At 42.2% G+C, this 20,081-nt stretch overlaps 1 protein-coding gene across 2 annotated transcripts in view; it reads left to right on the top strand.

The window, feature by feature from the left end:
* The first annotated feature begins 3,316 nt into the window (after positions 1–3,316).
* Lrrn1 (leucine rich repeat neuronal 1) overlaps positions 3,317–20,081 on the top strand; it is a 40,511-nt gene continuing 23,746 nt past the window's right edge. Inside the window, exon 1 of one of the 2 annotated variants that reach the window (XM_004651495.3) lies at positions 3,317–3,666. The gene's annotated coding sequence lies outside the window, so the exon portion shown is untranslated. Of the gene's footprint in view, positions 3,667–4,067; positions 4,181–20,081 lie in introns of those variants that run through there. The other variant, XM_045133911.1, reaches the window with a different exon arrangement.

Below are 20,081 nucleotides of genomic sequence, written 5' to 3'. Positions count from 1 at the left end.
GGCAGAGCCGGCTCTTCTGGGAGTACTCATGCTCTTCATTCCAAGTCCAGTCCTCTGCAAAGACGCCAGGGTTTTTGGGATGCCCCAAAGAAATGAATGCCACTATAAAGACCTTTTGGTCCAGTTAATATATTCAGGCTTCCAGGATGGATAGATCCACTAGGAATAACTTAAACAGATTTGGGGATTTAAAATGAGAAACAAGAAAATGTTATTTAGTTATGGTGTCTCATTTAATGCTTGGACTTTGCTCATCCTAGTGAGCACAAGGCTTGTGAGGGGAAGTTCACAGAATATTCCTGAAGCTCCTTTGCAAAGTTACAAAATGATAGCTCATAAAATTTCAACCAGTTAACCATTTAGACAATCCATCAAATCTCTAATAACAGGGCCAAATTCCAGACTCTTGTCATCACCACCACTGGGCTTACATTTGTCCTCCACTGTCCCTTAGCCATTTCTCCCAAAACACTACAGTGACCATCCTCCTGCCCAGTCCCTCCATCCCCCATCACACACACACCCCTTCATGATGCTCCTGTCTGAGTCAGAGGTAGAAACGAGCAGAACTTTTTTTTTTTTCTCACTCTTGCTTTGGGGAAGAGAGAAATTAGCTTAAATAAAAGATTTTAAAAAATTAACTGAACATTGGGGAAAAAGTCCACTTCTTTTACTTATCTGCTAGTGTCCTTAAGATTTCCTGTCCCAAGAGTTAGTTATAAAATCATCATCCCACCTGTCTGACCTGATGTCTTGCTTTAGCCTTCAAAACCTGGATGATAATGCTTACTTTGCCTAGCATTGGCCCAAGTGTTTCATTTGCATCTTCCCACTTAACCAGCACAGTCCTTTGGGACAGGCATTGTTACTCATCCCACTTTAGAGCCAAAGAAACTAAGGTCTGAGGAAGTGAAGTAACTTTCCAATAGGGACACACATCCTAAATTGCAGAGCTGGGACTTAAAACAGTGTTGGCCTGGTGTCAGAGCTCCTAACTTGGTTCCTGACTCATACCAACCTCAAGTCTCTTCCAAAACCTAGAAGCCATTAAAGCACCTTGCCTCTTAGGAGTAGCACCTCAATTTCATGCATTGCTTCAGCTGTCCTCACCAAGATCCACCTCTAAAACTACCCCACAGGTTACAGCACCATTTCAATCTCACTCCCAGGAAAACAGGCAAGGGAATAGGGAAAACAAAGATTTTGTGCGTGGTCTTGAATGAAGAGATTTGAGTTCTCTGTTTCCACGAGTGGGCTTCCTTTCAAACTATGCTACATCAGTTGTGGTGGTTTGATTGTAAAATGTCCCCCACAGATTCCTGTGTTTGCCTACTTAATCCCCGGTTGGTGTCACTGTTGGTTGTGGAATCTTTAGGAGGTACAGCCTTGGTGGATAAAGTGTGTCACTGGAGGCTGAGCTTATCATAACATGCAGAGAGCAGCCCTCACTTGTTATTGCACTCTCTCCCTCTGTCTCTCTTTCCCTCTCTCCATCACTTCTTTTCCCTCCTTCTCTCCTTCCTGATGATGTGAAGATGTGACCCAGCTTTCTGTTCCTTCCATGCTTTCCCTGCCTTGATGGACTGTCCCTGGAAATGGTAAGCTGAAAAGGTATACCTTTCTGTCCCTTAAACTGATTCTGATATTTTGCCCCAGAAATGAGAAAATAACTTACAAATCAGTATACATGAAAAATGAAGAGAAAAAAAAATGGGTTATGAACCAGGTGGAGTTCTAGACTCAACTTACTTTGAAAATTGTTGTCTTTTAGACAATCCCAGTGGGACTTTTCAAAATTTAAATTTTTAAATTTTTATTTATGACAGAGAGAATGAGAAAGAGATAATGTGCAAAAGACTCTATCCACTGTACATCCAGACACATGCATCACCATGTGCGTCTGATTATGTGGGTACTGGGTAATCCAACTTGAGTCTTTAGGTTTTGCAGGCAAGCACCGTGACAGCTAAGCCAACTGTCCAGCCCAATTTAATTATATTTGTATACTGTGTACTTTTTACTTATAGTGTAACTTGAATCCTAATGTTTTTGTTGCTGCTGTTGTTGCTGTTTCTTTGTTTTTTCCCCAGAGCCTTCTAAGGTACTCTGTGACCTCCTGGTGTGTCCAAGACGGCATGAAGTAGATGGACACATGTGGTCAAGCATTTGTCAGGCCACTATGAAAGAAACGAAACGAAGAAATGCTACTGAGATCAAGAACATAAGGTTTTTGTTTTTTACTCTTCCCTAGCTCTAAAGAATTCAAAAGTAGAGTCTGTCATAATGCATCCTTCCTAATTCGCCAGAAGTTCTAAGCTTGGATATCCAGAGGAAATACAGCTCAGCTCTCTTGCTCAAAGCTGTTTCATGTTGACGGGCTGAAGACGCGCTGGCTTATAGCTGATCCCTGTCTTGTGCCTTGCTTTGGGCTGCTGCTTTGAACTTGAAACTTGGGTTGATGTCCAGATTCCAAAGATCCCTTTCCAACCCTTCCTCCCACTTTTGCTTAAATACCCTCCAGCTGAAAACACTATTTCAATCTTATATGCCAATACGACTTTCACACCTAAAGAAATGTAAAGCAGAGATTTTCGAAGTTTCGGAAACCCTTTCAGCAGAATGCATCCTTGAATCGGAAGTGGCTTTGCCATTCGGTAACAGACACTTCCCACGGCGAGGGTGTGTCCCAGTTCCACGGCCCCGGTGTACACCCACGCGGCTGCGTGCACGCACCCCAAGGAGTCACTATCTTCAGACGAAGGGTCAGACCTCGTCTCAAACTCGCCTTTTTCTCTCGGATTGAATTTGGTGTCGTTCTAGGCGCCTGGTCTACCTTGCTCAGAAATGCAGCCCAGTCGTGCCTTACTGGCCTTCGGGGGCTTTGGTGGTAGTGGTTGTGGAGGGGGGGGTTGCTTTTCGGTGAGAAACGGCTGTGTGTCTAGCCTCCAGAACCCATCCTCAGGCCACCTTCCCCAGACAAAAAGCGGCGGCCCTCTGCTCCCGGCAGCAGCGGCCAGTGCGGCCACCCGAGGCCCGCGGCGCAGCGCCTTTGTTGGGCGGGCTACAGATGGTGCCCAGCGCTGGGCCGGGCCGGGCGGGCGTGGGGGGCGGGGGCCGGGCGGGGGAGGCCGCGAAGGGGGTCGAGCTGGAGGGGAGGAGACGGCGGAGCGGCCAATCGGCGCGCAGCCCATCAGCTGACCGCCTTTGCTTACACCAGGTGCACGCCGGCTGCGGGGAGCACAAAGCGGGGCGCACCGAGGGCGCCGGCAGCGAGCGGCAGAGCCAGGCGCGCCCGGGGCTGCAGCGGCCGCCGGGCCGGGAGAGGGGCGGGCGGCGGCATCCGTGCGGTCGGCATCCCTAGGCGCCTGGGGCGACTTCCTGGGGACCTGACCGCTCGCTGCCCCGCCCTCTGCACCCCACTTCTCCTACCCTGTTTGACTCTACCCCGAACCCCACGAGCCGGATTGAGACCCGCTCCGTGCAGCAGCCGTCGCCGCCTCTCCTCCGGTCTTGGTGCTCTGCCTGGTGTCCCCCAAGGAGCCAGTGCGCGCTGCGGGCTGGGAGGGAGGCGCCGCTTCGCCGGTCTCCGAGCTGCCGCCGCCGCCGCCGCTGCTGCGGGTGCCGGGTCCGTGCGCACCCCAACACCCCCGCCAGCCCGGCCTTGGGGTAAGTGCTCTGGCCAAGTGGACTGCAGAGGGAGGTGTGGAAGGCAGCGAGGGGGAAGTCGAGGCAAACTTAGCGGCGTGGCGGGTCCCGGAATGTCTCGAGGACCACTGGACCAGGTCGGGAGCCCCAGGGAGGTGAGGGGGTACGGCTCCTGGAGCTAGGGAAAATGCCCAAATCGGTATATGAGAATCTAGTTATCCTAAAATAAAATAGAGTGTGGGAGGGGGGAAAGGGGCATAACTGGGAAGAAAGGCCAGGCCGAAATAAAGCAAAAGGCATTGACTGGAGCCAATCCCAGTGCATTTTCGGGACTGACCTGGGGGAGGGTGGGGTGGGGTTGCGGGGGGAAGGAGGAGCGCTGGGACTGGGTGTGAACTAGGGACCGCAGTTGGGGCCGGAGTAGAACGTGGGGAGGGATCCCAGGGAGTTGAAAATGGTGTCATGAGAAGAGAAATGAAGGTGGCCGGCTGTGGAGAGAGGACCGAGGAAAGAGGTCTTGGCAGTGGCCTTGTCGGTAAGGGGAAGGGGCAAGGGCCATTAGTCACAGCGTTGAGAAGTCAGAGCCGGGGTGGAAAAATCTACTCAGCGACTCGGTGGTGTAAGTGGGTTAAAAAAAAAGTGACTTGAACGTTTTGAGCTCAGAAGAGGTAACCCCCTAAGGAGACGTGCCAAGGATGCGGAAATCTCGGGGAAGCCTTAGTTTCTTCCTGGCACAGAGCTGGCGCGGAGTTCCCGGCTCGGGCGGCGGGGGTACGAGCACGGAAAGTTGTTCGCGAGCTGCCTTTGTGCTGCGGGAGAGGGGCGCGGGCTGCCACGGAACCTGCGGAGGAAGTCCCGGGCTGGCGGACAGTCTGTCTGTCTGTGCCTGTCGTCTGTCTGGGTTGACTAGGAAAGTCAAGCTACTGAGGGTCGCACAGCGCCCAGGGTTCACTGAAAAGTTGGTCCCAGGATCCTCGCGGGGACCGCCGGCGTGGAGACGCACATTGGAAGATTCCGAGGTGATCCTTGCTCCCGGAGAGGGGGCCTGCCTGTGGTATTCACCCCCAAAGCCACGAGCTGCTCAGGCAGGATGTGGATGGTGTTGAGCGTTTGAACAACACAAATCCAAAGTGTAGACTTCTAAATCACAAATTCTGCCATTAGCATTTTCATTCCGAGACCCATAATAAATGAAAGTGGAACGTTTCCGCTGTCCCTTCGGCTTTTTCATGTGGGATTTTCTGAGACTGTATATATGTGTGTGTGTGTGTGTGTGTGTGTGTGTGTGTGTGTGCGCTTTGATTTAAAACAACCACACTAGGACAGTCATTAATGATACTTGCTTGGATCATTGCTTCTTTCATCATTTTTTTTTTTTCTTAGCGCTAGAACTAGAGGAATGGAAAGTTAGGAAGATTTATACTTTGATCTATGTAAGGAGTAAAAGTGGTGTTACTGGCTGCAGGGCCATGTGTGTCTTGAAGTCTCTTATTTACATGCAAATGTAAGCAGATCCTGGCAGATGTCTGGCCTCATCCATTCGCATGAAGGAATTTGAAAAGACAAGGAGTCTTCAGTCAACAATAGACCTTAAGAAAATTGCATAATGGCGCAGTGTGAGTTTTTCTGTTTGAGCATTCCATGGCTTGCTGACACCTTTATGCAAGAGCCAAAGTCTCAGAGTAGTATTGTATTGATGGCTCTCAAAGTCCACTTGCTCTTTACCTGGCCCCTAACATTCAACCTAGATGTTCTGAAAAGTTAGAAGTCTTTCAGAGACGCCGACTGCAATTTGAATCCACTTCTGGCTTGAAGTAATTTCTTCATTGACTCGTCAACTTTTGGAGTTTCTTTTATTTCTTTGAATAATTGTACCTCTTGCCCACACTTACTCCCTATCCTTAGGGATAAGAAATGCAGGTCATGTTGTCACTGTCCAACCTGAAACTCTCCCTAGAATGTTCACCATCCAGTCAAAATCATTGGAGATTTAAAGACACCAAATTTGAGAACTGCAGGTGCTGAAAGCACCCAGAGCCTAGAGGGGAAGTGCATTAGGGAGGTCCAGGTACACCACAATGAACAGGGCAGTCAATTTGCTGAACCCCCAGCGCAAGGACCTTTCTGCCTTCTCTAATGTGAGCTGGTCAATCACACTGCACTGTTCACCTCCTGGCATTGTATGACCACTGAACAAAAGCCAGGCAGCATGGGCCACACTCGAGGCCTGTGATTATACCTTCTGAGCAAGTAGCCTCTTGTGTCAATCCCAAATACTGCTGAGAAAAAGGACCTATTCACTGGACAGGTTTTGCCCATGTATTCTACATATTCTACTGAAAAAGAGACATTAAAACACAACGGAAAGACGATATTGTTTTGGAGGGCTCAGTGTTTGGGAATGGGTGGACAACAGATGTTAGTCTGCTGTTTTCCATGTTTCGTGTTTCTTGAAGTTATTATTTTGCTGGTTCAGTGCCTTTCACACATAGCACAATATATTTAAAGGAATGAAGGGGGAAACAAAATCCACATTCAGTAAGAAAATGTTATAGTCGAGTGTGTGTTTTCTTAGTGCTCCTAGAAGTCAGAACATAACAAATCATTGCAATAAACTCTTATATGATTCAAGCCTTATGGAGGTGAGGAACCACTTAAAAAATACAGATGACATTTCTACACTAAGACTGTATAGCAATTGTTGTTAAATTGTTACCTAGGTGGTTTTGAAGTAAACTTAAAATGCCAAAGCATGTGAAGCTAGCTGCTTTTCTTCCATCTTGATATCTCTGTTCTACAAGGAAAAATCAGGAACTCATTCTTTGCTAAATAAAAGTAGTAAGATGATTAACTATTAGAAAAAAAAAATCCCTGTCAAATAAGAGAATCTCAAGCCACATCCAACTGCAGATCTAAAAAATAATTACAGGTAGCTCTTGTCAGAGTCTGAAATTCTGAAATAAATATATATGGCAAGCAAGTGAAAACTTGACCACTGATCTCTCTTTAGTTAGACTCTGGTATCACTGAACAGTTATAACCATTGGGAAATATTCTAGAGGAGCAATACTCAGGGGAATGTGGCAGGGATTAAAATATCTACTGCTACAGTTCTGTTACTCCCTAAGTCAACTGACTATAAGTAAGTATAAATAATCTAAATTTTAAGATGTTAGGTTGCTTTAAATAGTCTGTAATTCATAAAGATATATAACTGGTGGAATATTAATGGTATTTTACTAGACTCTATAATGCTTCTTTAAAATTTATTTTTAAAAAAATTATTCTCTGATTCATTTGAACAGTAATATAAGGCTGCTTAAATACTGTGTTTAATCTTTAAAAATTGTTATGCTGAATGAACATCTATTTTAATCTTTAAAAATTGTTATGCTGGATAAACATCTATTTTGGTTTAAGCCAATGTGAAGATAAAGCAAATTCCATTTTAGGATCATATTTTGGTTTCTGAGAACAATGGAAGTATCTTTAACTCATGAATAGAGCTTTGATTAATATTTTATTCAGAATGAAATTATAATTATATAGATGAAATCAGAAAAACATATTTTGTTGCTTTGGCTCAAAGAACAGAATAAAGATAAAAGTTAAATTCACTTTGTAAAATGAAATGTTTTAGTGGCTATGAGAACTATTTATTTTATCTTAAATGAAGTTTGCTTTTAAATTTTCTTATTTTGTCATAACACAATTCACCTGATTCTGGATATATTGCCATATAAAGTCGCTATGTCTCGAACAATAGATACATTACAAATCTCCTATTGACCTTGCATTATTTTACCAGTTACTTGCTTGATAACCAGTTATAGTTAAGTGATCTAAGATCACTTTCTTAACCTGCCAACTTTGAGATTCCTCAGTTGTAGTATGTCACAATGGTTCAGTAGGGCTGGAAGAACCAACTATCATAATCAGGTTGCTAAAGAGAATATAGATGTTTTGCCTCCCATTTTACAAGGCTATAAACATTTAACTTGCACTAAAAAGTTGGTCTTGAGTTGCAGAGAAAACAGGCTTAGGCTTGCAATGCATGCCAAAGGTCCTGTCCACCCTGACTTCAAAGGACCCACTGAAGATACTGATGCATTAGTTTAAGACATTTAGTTTTGAAAGCTTTGTAGTAAAACCTGCTTTTACAGTGGCTTATTGCCTTCCATTTACACTCTTTATAGCTCAGAGTTATTTGCAATGTTATTTGAAAGCTCTGATTACTATAAATGAGTTGTAATTTTCTGACCCAGGCTGTCTGAGCTCACATCTATTATACCTCAGACAGACATGGACTCCACAGCTGTCTCCTCATTTGTGTATGAAACAGACACACTGGTGGCATTTTTTGGTTACCATAGTTACAATAACAATGTACATATGACATGACATTTTTCTATGGGAAAGGTTTCTGTGGCATATACTTTGTAGACCTGGGAATAAAGTACAATTTAAAGTTTGGGGAATACATAAATTAGTCCACTATGGTTCTTTAGAGCCACCTTTTCAATCATGGGAGCACAGCGGTCCCACAGCCTTGTCTAGTACAATCAGGGGCAGAGTGGCATTTCGAACAATGCTGAACCTCTGCAAGAAAATGTCCGCTAAGTATTCATTTCAAAATATTTGCTCTCCCTATTTATGATTACCCTTTATGAGATTGTATATTAGCATAGTCATTTTCAGTTCATGAAGGGAAACCTGTTAGTTCCTATTTTAGTATCTATGTCTGTATGACCTAGGGGACAAAAAGATTTTTTAAAAATTCAATTGGCACTATTAAATAGCAAGTACAATATGAGAATCTTCATTTAGGGAAAGTAAAAAAAGCTTTACAAAGAAAGAAAGGTGCCTTAATTGGTTTCATGCCTATAATGTTCCTCTCTAAGGAAAAAAAAATAATATTAGCATGGCCATAAAGAGTATCATTAACCTGCATTGTTATTTTTCAATAGTGATACATCTTCATTTGCATCCAAAATGATCAGTGTAATCATGTATGGTAGAGAGTCAGAAAGGCTCTCACTCAGTTCCTAGCTATAGCAGATTCCTCAGTATGTGACCTTCTGGATGGGCAACCTTCCTGATGCCTCACATCCCATCCACAAAACCTGGTCGATGTTTCGAGTATTGCCCATTGCAAAGAATTTGACTTCTTCCCCCAGTGCTATGATGATATAGAGAGTTTAATGTCTGGGGAATGACCTTCATCTTTTCTGCAAGGTTATTTTTCTTGACCTTAATCCTACAGCTAACTTTTTTTCACTTTTTAACCCCCCCCCCCCATAGGGACAGTTCCCTACTATTTCATCTATGCCCATTTAGGGGAAAAAGTTGGACCCAGGAAACAAGAAGGTAGTTATGAGCCTGGAACATTTATTCACCTAGTAAACACTGAACACAGCTGCATGCCAGGCATTACAGGAGGAAAGCCCTACACATCAGAGGAGTTAGCTTGCTTTTCCCTGCAGTTTATACACTGAATCTATTATGTGGCCATCAGTCTGTGCATTCTTCTATAAATATTTATTGAGTGCCCAGAATGGAAATAGGGCTCAGCACAGAAGACTTCAACAAGGGGCAGTCACCCTAAACACAGGATATTTCAAGACACTGTTTTTATGTTCATGTCCATTTTTAAGAGAATCAGAAGTAAGGAAGGTGCTACCAGTATCCAGTGGGTAAAAACCTGTAGTGATAAGTAAGTATGCTAAAATTCTTAGCACCTTCTCCCTCAACAAAGAAGTATTCTATCCCCATGCCACTAGTGTAGAAGAGAGCTCTATTTTCACAGATATTGCCTCTTCCTGCAATGAGCATAAATTTAGTTGGGGTTATGGAAAGGACTGGGACAGGCAGAGTGAAGTGCCCTACAGTGAAAAAAGTATGACCACACAGTTATAGTAGAAGGAACTCACTTTGTGGCCATCAGTTAAGGCTTTTAAAAATACACTAGTTAGAGCTGGAGATATGGCTTAGCAGCTAAGGTGTTTGCCTGCAAAGCCAAAGGGCCTCAGTTTGATTCCCCAGGACACATGTAAGCCAGATGCTCAAGGAGGCACATGCGTATGGAGTATGGAGTTTGTTTGCAGTGGCTGGAGGGCCTGACATGCCCATTCTCTCTCTCTCTCTCTCTCTCTCTCTCTCTCTCTCTCTCTGTGTGTGTGTGTGTGTGTGTGTGTGTGTGTGTGTCTGTGTGTACCTCTTTCCCTCTTTCCCTCTCTCACTCTCTCAAATAAATAAATAAATAAATAAAATTTTAAAAATAACTAGTGAACTACTTAATACAAAGGCTAAGATACTAATGGCAACACAAGTATTCAGAAGATGTGGCTGAGTTTACAAAGAAAGCTAATAATGCCTCATGTCTTAGAACTTTAAGCCTTGCAGAATCATTAAATATATGTCATTTGACCTGCATCCATCCCAAAATACCCAGTATCATTATTATTTCTTATTTTTCTCAATAATCAAGGGACCAGAGCCTTGGAAGCATTTCTTGCAATCGTGGACAAGTCACTTAATGTGTCTATGGATTTTCTGTAAAAGAAGAGGGGCTGCACAATTTGGATTTGTGTAAGGTCACACAGCTATGACAGACTGGAACTGGAATATGACCTCAGGCCCTTTGCTTCTTAAACACCCACTGCCCCTTCCACTGGGAACATAGCTGCCTCCTGGACTGTGGAGTCAGAATAGGTAACAAAAAGACAGTGACTCAGCATGAAGTAGTTCTCGGTTACCACAGGAAGCACCTAGGATGCACCTGTTCAGAAGGACGATTTATGGAAATTTAACCTGGGTGTCCCACTACCTAAGGACCAGTCAGAAACCCTCTTAATGTCTTCAGTTGACCACAGCAGTATAAAAGTTGTTTGTGACTAGCAGGAAAGTTTGTAAGAGAGTGATAGAAGGTTAGGCAATGATATACCTGGAATATATATATGCTTAGAAAAGATGCAATAATACCACAGTTTCAGTTTGTGATTTTTGCTTTATTTCTTTGGCAGGGTATTACAGCTATTTTTTTTAAACCGGAAATTGATGATCCCAAGTGTGTGCACACGTGCACATACAGCCCACACACTGGGAGACATAGTTCACCTTGAGACATTTATGCTTGCATATTTTTTAATAAGACTTGCACATCAAAGTAATGTTTGGAGAGAGCTTTCTCTCAAGGTCTTAAAGATATGTTGGCCTTTCACATGTCTGGGACATTGTGATGTTTCCTTGAGAGAAGGCAGAGAAGCTGTATGAACACTCATTCAGCTGTGTTCATTTTCTGTAAGAGTCACATATGGCTTTAGCTACATTTTGCGAGTTTCCAAGGCTCCAGTGGAATCTCCAGGAAGGCAGAGGAGTTATGGAATCTGCATACTCATTAGTTCATCCAACCATCACAGGACCACAGAGTACAATGGAATAGTAATTACTGGCTTTCTGTGGCTTGTTATTGCTGCTGATTAGGGTTCTGAGCCATGAGGATGACATGTAAGGCTTAATCCCCTAAAGGGCCAGTTAGCTTTGCTTTGCTCTGTGGGGACACAGGCAACCTCCTCTTGCACTGAAAAACTCATTTCTGTCCCATGTGGCCAAGTGAAACTTGAAAGACATCTGAAGGGAAAACAAAGTTTATATGCATCTTCACCATATTGTCTCATGGATTCTTTTCCTTGCCATGCATGAAGGACCATGTGTCAGACAAAACTCGCATGAAGAAGCTTCCAAATAGCTTTATTGTTCTTAGCAGTGGAGTGAGAGATTTGGTCTATGCAAATGATACTCTTAGTCAATGGGAGGAAAATATTACACAGGGCTCCTAAATTATATCTCCAGAGCCCATCATTTTTTCCTAACATAGAGCAATTGGGGAACAATATGAACTCTAGCATTAATTCTCAGCCTTTCTAGTGTGCTCAGAATGATCATAAACACTTTATATGCATTAACTCATTTAGTCATTTTAAAAACTATCATATAGCTTCCCACTTCAGAAAACTAGGGCTGAAAGCAGAAAAATAACTTGTCTAAAGTCAAACAATTAGTGTATGTATGCTTAATAAAGCTGGCATGAAAAGCTGCTTATGAGAGGAAAGTTGTTTATTGTGGTTTACAGCATAGAGTAGAAGCTCCATGTTGGCAGGGCAAAGGATGGCATGAGCAGAGGCCTGGAATCACCTCTGCCACAGTGGGTAGAAGAATGCAGCATGAGAGTGAGCTAAACACTGGCAAGGGGAAACTGGATATAACAGCCATAAGCCTGCCCCCAACAACACATTTCCTCCACCAAAAGGCTCCAATTCCCACCGTCTGTGGACCTAGCATTCAGAACACATAAGCTTATGGGGACAATTGATTCAAACCACCACGTTTGCTGAAAGAGTAAATGAACTGATTAATTTATATACTTTTGTTTTAGAGGACAGTTCTTTATTCAAGTGTTCAGTTTATAGCAATTCTTTTTTAGCCAGGGCATTTTAGCAATTGCCTTGAGACTTATGAATGATACCTAAAGAACTAAAAAGAGGCAGGCTAGGGATGTGAACCTGGGTAGGTCCCACTGTAAATTGCATTGTGGAGTACTTGGCTACCTCTCTTGATTGGCTTGGAGGAGCCTTCATAGCCTACCTGTGTTGCACTCAGTTCTGTAATCCCATGTATTGTATCATTTTCATATGAAGAGAGCTTTTTCCTTTTACTGATTTTTAGCTTTTAAAGCTAGTTCAGTATTTTATTTAGTCATCATTGCACTGTCCTTTTAAATTATACTAAGCTTTTTAACAGCCTATTTTTAAACCATATTTAAGCTAATTTTAAAGGATAAATATATATGCTTGAAGATTACATTTTTCTGTCTGCTACCAACACACCACATATTAGAAGATTTCTAAAATTAAAAAGCATCTCTCTATCACACAGAAAAAAGGAAAGAAATAAAATGATTGATTTTGAAAAAAATATTGTGTTTTATATTTGCAGAAGTAAGTTTTTGAATGAAGAGAAGTATAAAATGAATTTTATGAGCACTTCAAGCGGCTGGCTGGCAATGATAAAACCTGCTACTTGAGTTTTGTTTCTAAAGATCACTTTGCTCTAAGGTATCCTGACAAGTAAGTGATTTATCAGAACAATGTGTCAGTCACTGCCTAATTTACAGGAAGTACATACTGTCCTAGGTAGGGACAAAATGTGAAACGAGGAAGGTCTTACAGTTGGGAAGAATTATTTTTAAAAAAGAACTTCAGCTGTGTGCTCTGGAGTGATTTTTCTAAGCCTCAATATTCCCACCTATAAAATGGAGAGAACTGTGTTATGGAACTGTAATTACCTTGATGTTGCTGGAACAAAACATCGAACCAGAAGCAGCTGTTTTGAAAGCTTCATTTTGGCTTATAGGGGGGAAGTTTCATCATGGTAGAAAGGCAAAGCAGAGGCACCACTTCTTACCATGACAGCTGACAGAAAGTACCAAAAGAAAGCTGATTTCTGGCAAGGGAAACACTGGGCTATAACAACCCAAAGACGACCCCTAGGAACACACCTCCTGCAGCAGGCTACATCTCCCAAATTGCCACCAGCTGAGGACCAAACATTCAGAACAAATGAGCCTATGAGGGGCATTCCACATTCAAACTACCACTGAAATCATTCAATAACAACATGCATATATAGCTCAAGGTAAATGCTTAGTAAATGGTAGTGATGTGGAAAATGCCTTCAGCAGACATATCTGTCTGCTCCCATGTTTGCATTCTCAGGATACTGATTCTGAGAATAAAAAAATTCAAGCTGGTTGCTTTATGAAGTCAGTAGTTCACATGACTGTCACTTTTTGTGGTAGATCTTAAGAGAACTTTTTATTTTCCCAGCAAGGAAAGCACTGTGAGTTGGGTGACATGTTTGGAAATGACTGGCAGACAAAGGAATACATTAGAGCTTTTTTTTTTTTTTTCTAAATTCTGTTCTATACCTACTTTCCCTGACAATATTATAATGACCCTGCTCTTGTCTCCTTCCTACTGCTATAACAAAATATCTGAGGCTGTATACTTAATAAAGAAGATGAATTGTCTCAAAATCCGTATAGTGAGAAATTCCAAATTGTATAGACAGATTGCCTTACTGTGTTAAATGTTGAAAGAACCTGTGTGTGGCCCGAGACAGTTCTTTGTCCATTGTGACCCAATGAAGCCAAAAGGTTGGACACCCCTGGCTTACAGGGAACTGGTTGTAGGTAAATGATTGTAGGTAAACGAGGAAGAAAAGTGAACCAGAACAGCTAAGCTCACTATCTAATAACCCATTCTTGTGAGATCACAATTTTGTATACATGGCCCTGGTTTACCGTGTTTCAGCTAAAAGACTGTCCTATGCTCATGAAAGGGTGAATGAAGACCACCATCTCTAAACTTCATATTTATTGTCGTGTTTATTTTTCATGATAAGCTCTTTCCATTAGAAAGATAGATGTATTTATTAGTAATGAGAAATCCATACTCTTAGATAGTACTCCTAGCTTGTCACCTGACTATCCTTGCTAGCTAATGAGTGCAGTCTTCTAAATGTGTTGAGAGAAGCATATAGCACCCCTGAGAGTTAAGTATCATTGAAGCGTGTAGAAAAAAATCCTGAGACAAGGAACATGCCGGTATCGTTCACTTAGTATATATGTGGGCACAGAAGCTCTGTCACTGTGGTTTCCACTAGACTAAGTTAGCCGTGCTGCCCTTGACTTTCCCAAGTCTCCTTCTTGTCCTCACTGAAAGAAAAAATGTGCTGTCTTAATTTAAGATTATTTATTTATAACACTGTAATTCCATCACCACCACACAGCTTCATAAGGGAAAAACCTACAACTTCATCTTTGGCCTCTGGCATCCATGAAAGTCCTTGGCATATGGAAAATGCAATCAGCAAATATTCAGTGAATAAAAAAGAAAGATTTCCATACCATCCGTGTTGGTTTCATTTTTTCCAATACTGCAACTTTAAGTAATTTTTCAGTTATTTCCATTGTAGTTGGGTAGAAGATGAGTCGTTCATTAGCAAGCCTTATACTCAGATACTAGTGTGTTGCTATCTCATGAGACTGATGTGCAAGCTTATGCACAGAGGCTCCTTTGCATTGCTATTTTAGAGAAAGTTGAACTCAATTTGGGAAAGCTTTTATGATATCATTGCCAAGGAATGTTATTAATCAAAAAGTTTTCATTATATGTATGTAGAAGATCAAGGTCTCTTTGAAGGGTAATATAAGGGAAAAATAAAATAACTTGGCATTATTTCCATTCCAGATGAGCTTCCAGATTCACTGGGAAGATAGAGTGAATAGAAGACAAAATAATTAAATGATTCTCTGTAGAAATTCTACAACATCACACACACACAGAGGCTGAGAGAAAATGAATTTGGATTTGAACCTGTACCATATGACATTCTAGCTGAGAGATCTTAATTAAGACTCAATTTATTGACTCCAACTGTCACATGTGGACATAGGAGTGTGCATGGAAAAGCATTTGGCATAGTTCTCAGAATGTGACCATCATTCAGTGCAGTCACTAACAGTGCCACATGTGTGCAGAAGTTTTTTTTGTTTTGTTTTGTTTTTCCTGTGTGCTAGACAGTGTGAGCAAAAGCTCTGCTATCTTCTCCCTTCCCATGTAGAGTTTGTATTCAGATGGGAGATGAGAACAGTAATCCAGTTATCACACACAATTAAATGTGAAATTCTGGGAGTGCTAAGTAGAGTTAAGAAGTAAAAAAGCCAGAATATAACATGAAGGCCTCTAAGAGAAAGACCTCTCCAAAGGAGGATCATAGTGAGTTCAAGGCTGCCCTGAGACTACACAGTGAATTCCAGGTCAGCCTGGGCTGGAGTGAGACCCTACCTTAGAAAACCAAAAAATAAAAATATATATAACTATATAAATAAATTATAGGACTAGCAAAAATTATCCAGGAAAATGTATGGAAAGAGAACTATGTAAGACAAAGCCCATAGGTCAGATGGAGTTTGATGGGTTTGCAGGGGAGAGAGAAAATCCAGTGGGGCTTACAATACAAAATCCACTTGGGGCATGACTTTCTATCAAAGGAAAATTAAAGTTATATAAAGAAAAGCTGTGGATATAAGGAAAAGCTTTGGAGCTGGGAGGTAGCCCAGTTAGTAAAGTGTTCAAGTTGCAGGCAAGAGTACTCTCCTAAAAATGCCATTGGTGGTTGGGTATAACCCCAGTTCTGGAAGGTGGAGACAGGAGGATTCCTGGCCAGTCAGCTAAGACAAATTTTCAGGCTCCATGCTAATGGAGACTCTATGAAGAAAAAGGTAGAAAACATCTGAGAGGAGTGACATCTCAAGTTTTCCCCTGGCCTCCATTCACACTTCAGAGAGTAAGGGGGAATCGAGAGAGAGAGACCTCTGGAAGAGAAATAGTAGAAAGCTTGAATTGCTAGATAGGGAAATTGCATGAGCAATACCATGGAGTCCTAGCTGGTAGTATGGCATGGCAGTATCTAACATGTTTGAACTAGCATATGCCTAGCTGTGGGAATAAGAGGTACTACTAGGGAAATTTCTTTCCAGCATTTATGTATGTCCTTGTTCATGACAATAATCTTATGTGAAACATGATTGTAAGAAAAAAAAAGGCATAACATCACAGGATTGAGAGAATGGAGAGATAAAATGACTATGAAAATAGCCCAGTGTTCAGTAAGTTAATTTCTTTTAATTTCAGTTACCATTGCCTTCTGGCCAACTGTAGTACATTTTCTTCTTATTGAAGTTGAGTTTCTGATTAAGGCACTAGTTAACTGACAATCTCATCACCCAAGTTGCCCACAAAGCATAATTTTTTTTATTATATTAATTTGGAGGTCTATCAAACCCCTGTGCTTGGCAGGCACATATCTCATAGGTGAGGAGTCATTCTTGTTCACAATCTCAGCTTTTGTGAAGTCCACTTGACCACATCTGTCTGGTATTAACATGAGAAAGGAGTCTGATGGTGAATATAGAGGCTCCTCTGGGAAACTTACATACCTTAGATTGCTCATAACCAGAACAGAGTGGTTAGTGATTTATCCTTGGTGAGAAATCTGCTTTCCTGCCTAATTTCAATCATTGTGGTTCATATAGCACAGAGCCTTTGCCCCACTAGGTTAACATTTTGCTCCATAATAATTTAATTTAATTTATTTTAGAGAGAAAGAGAGAGGATTGGTATGCCAGGGCCTCAGCCACTATAATTGAACTCCAGACGCTTATGCCACCTAGTAGACATGTACAACCTTATACTTGCTTCACTTTTGTGCTAATGGCTAATGTGGGATCTGGAGAGAGATCAAACATGGGTCCTTAGGCTTTGCAGGTGTGGTAGTTTGAATAGATGGCCCCCAATATATTCACTGTTTTATTAGTTTGTACTTTGTATCTGCAGCCACCTGGCTGGAGGTGGTGTCCCTGGGCAGATCTTAGGGTGTGGTAGAGGGTTGAGATTTCAATCTAAAGATATACAAAGTGTGCCTAGCTGGGGTTCCAGAAGTGTACTGTGCTGTATGGCTTTTGATTTGGGGTTTGTGCTTCTCTATCTCTCTCTCTCTCCCTCCCTTCCTCCCTCCCTCTATCTATCTCTCTCTCCCTCTCCCTCCCTCCCTCCCTCCTTCCCTCTCTCTCTCTCTCTCTCTCTCTCTCTCTCATCTTGGACCTATAAAGGCCAGATAGCTTCTTCTGCCATTATGGAACTTCCCCTGGATCTGTAAGCTTCAATAAATATCCCTTCCTCCATAACTGTACTTGGTCTGAAAGTTCATCTCAGCGAATCTGAAGCTGTCTGCTACAGCTGGCAAGCACCTTACCTATTAAGCCATCTCTCCAGCCTAATTTTATGTGTACAATTGTATTGACTAACAAAAGTCAGACCCTATCACCAAATGCTCAGGAAAGGAGTTGGTGGAGATATAGTTCGTTTCCTTCATATTTTAGTCTTTCTCTTCCTGTACCTTTTTTTACTCACCTGCTTTCTCTCTTTACCCCTTGAGATCTTAAAATGTTCCTTAGACCTTTCCAAATTTCTGTCCAGCCACCAGCCATAATCTCGCCACAAAATTCCAGTGCCATACTTTCAGACATCTGGATATTTTCACTTGAGGCATGAGAGGAAGTAGTAGTGTTCAGGGTCAGAATGAACCATGGTTACATGACACAAAGCTGGGTTTCCTTCTTCAGAGAAACAAAGCCACTGCAGATGGGTCCAGCATGGAGGGGAACAGGGCAAAGGACATCAGGCTCTCCACTCCCACCCTCCGTCACTCAAATGGAAACTCATCCACTTCCAAAGTGAGCTTCTGCTCCACTAGCGCTCCTGTTGGCATGGGAACCACTATCATCACAGTCTACCTCCATGTTCTTTTTTACAACTTTTTTCACATCTACTCAACTCTAGTACCTTAGAGATCCTTCTGAGTTATTATTCCCTAATGTTGCTAATGTGGTCTTTCCTTGTTCCTGTCACACTGCCCTAATTCCAACCCTTGTTCCATTTTATGTAGTTTACTATATATAGTTCATGAAGTATTTTCAAAGTATCATTCTTCACCCTGTCCAGGCTGCCTTACCACAGCTGGGGAGTCATCCTTACAAATGACAGAAGTGATTCGATGGCTCCCCTGTAAAGGCATTGCGGGCACTCCACTGACTGAGGGGTGGTGCTGTAAAGTCTCCATTACCCTGTAGGCCTATTCAGTACTCATGTTGGCTTTGCACCTTGGGAATCAGGTGTGTGGGGGCTGCATGCCTGGTTTCCTGTTGTGTTCTGCTTCCTTGGTGGCTGATTCAGAAGTACTTTTTCCATTGTGAATTCCCTTTAGTCTTGCTCACCCCTTGTGCTGCAATTTGAGTGTCTTTATTCCTCCATATTCATATGCTTGGACTTAAGCATCAAGAGATGGTACTAAAAGGTAAGATCATAAATGGATTAGTGCTCTTACATAAAAGGTTGGAAGCAGTGCTCTGATGCCTTTTGCCCTTCAAGGCCTCACCAGTGTTCCAGCCAATGCCTTGATCTTGGATTTCCAGGATTTCCACCCTGGCACTTTGTGAACGTAACTTTGTTCTTTTTTTTTTTTTTTTTATTTTTGAGAGAGAGAGACAGACAAAAAGAACTGGCTGCCAGGGCCTCAACCACTACAATTAAACCCCAGACGCTTGTGCCACCTAGTGGGCATGTGCAACTTTGTGCTTGTCTCACTTGTGCATCTGGCTTATGTGGGATCTGGAGAGTCAAACATGCTTAGGTTTTGCAGACAAGCGCCGCTAAGCAATCTCTCCAGCTTTTTATTTTTTATCAACTACCCAGTCTCAGGGAGTTTGCTAATAGCAATAGGAATATACTACCTGTTGTAAACGGTCCCTTCTTAAACCCCCTTTTAAATTCTCTCTGCTTTGCATCACCTGTTTTCTTCCAGTTCTCTGACAAGGGTAAGGAAAAGTGAAAACTCCTTAACAGGGCATTGAAATCCCTGAATATTCAGGCATCATCCCACTTTTCAATCTTGATTTCCACCCTTACAATGGCATTACTTCAATCTCACCCAAAGTGAAACAGTTCCTGTTCCATGTACCAACTCCAGGTAGCCGCACTGGCCTTTGTGCATTTGTTGGTAAAGGCATTGGCTGGACTCTCTGAAAGGAAGCCCAGATTTGTGGGATTTCAGGCTAGGTACCAACATAACATCTCTGCACTTGGATTTCCGAAGAGATACTTAGGACCATCTCCAGCACTGCCTTGATGCAGCTCCTACTTCTGCGCCGCCCCACCCCAGTGCTCAGTACAGAAGCCTTTCTCAGTAAACTTCTCACTCATTTCTATGACTCCTGTGGGCATGAGGAATAGTACAAAACCTAATTACTAGCCACATGTGGATGGCAATATTCATCATCCTAGAAATATTTAACATGGGTGCTCGTTAAATTTTTGAGATTTAAAAGCCCTAATTGCTCACGTTCTTTGCCAAAATTCTGAAACTTACTGCTTGATTTTCCAAGAAAGTAACTTATCTTCTGATCTTGCTTTAAAATTAAGTATAATTTTAAATAGTAGTAAACCATCATTAAGAATGTCAGAGTTACATGTTGGGTCATGATTTGCAGAGACATTTATCATACTAATAACTGGGGGCTAACTCCACAATGCACGACTCATTTTCATTAACAAGGAGGGTCTAATGGGAGGGGGTAGATCACAGATGAGCCTAAATAATGGTACCAAACTGCCTGTATTCACTGAAATGAAAACTAATAAATTAAATTTAAAAAAAATATATATATATATCCAGGAGTGGTGGTGCAGCTTGTAATCCCAAGTACTCTGGAAGCTCAGGCAGTAGGATCACAAGTTCAAGGCCAGTCTGTGAAATTT

Source organism: Jaculus jaculus, chromosome 14 (assembly GCF_020740685.1).
Source record: "Jaculus jaculus isolate mJacJac1 chromosome 14, mJacJac1.mat.Y.cur, whole genome shotgun sequence".
Taxonomy (NCBI): Eukaryota; Metazoa; Chordata; class Mammalia; order Rodentia; family Dipodidae; genus Jaculus; species Jaculus jaculus.
This window is presented reverse-complemented; position numbering and strand designations above follow the sequence as displayed.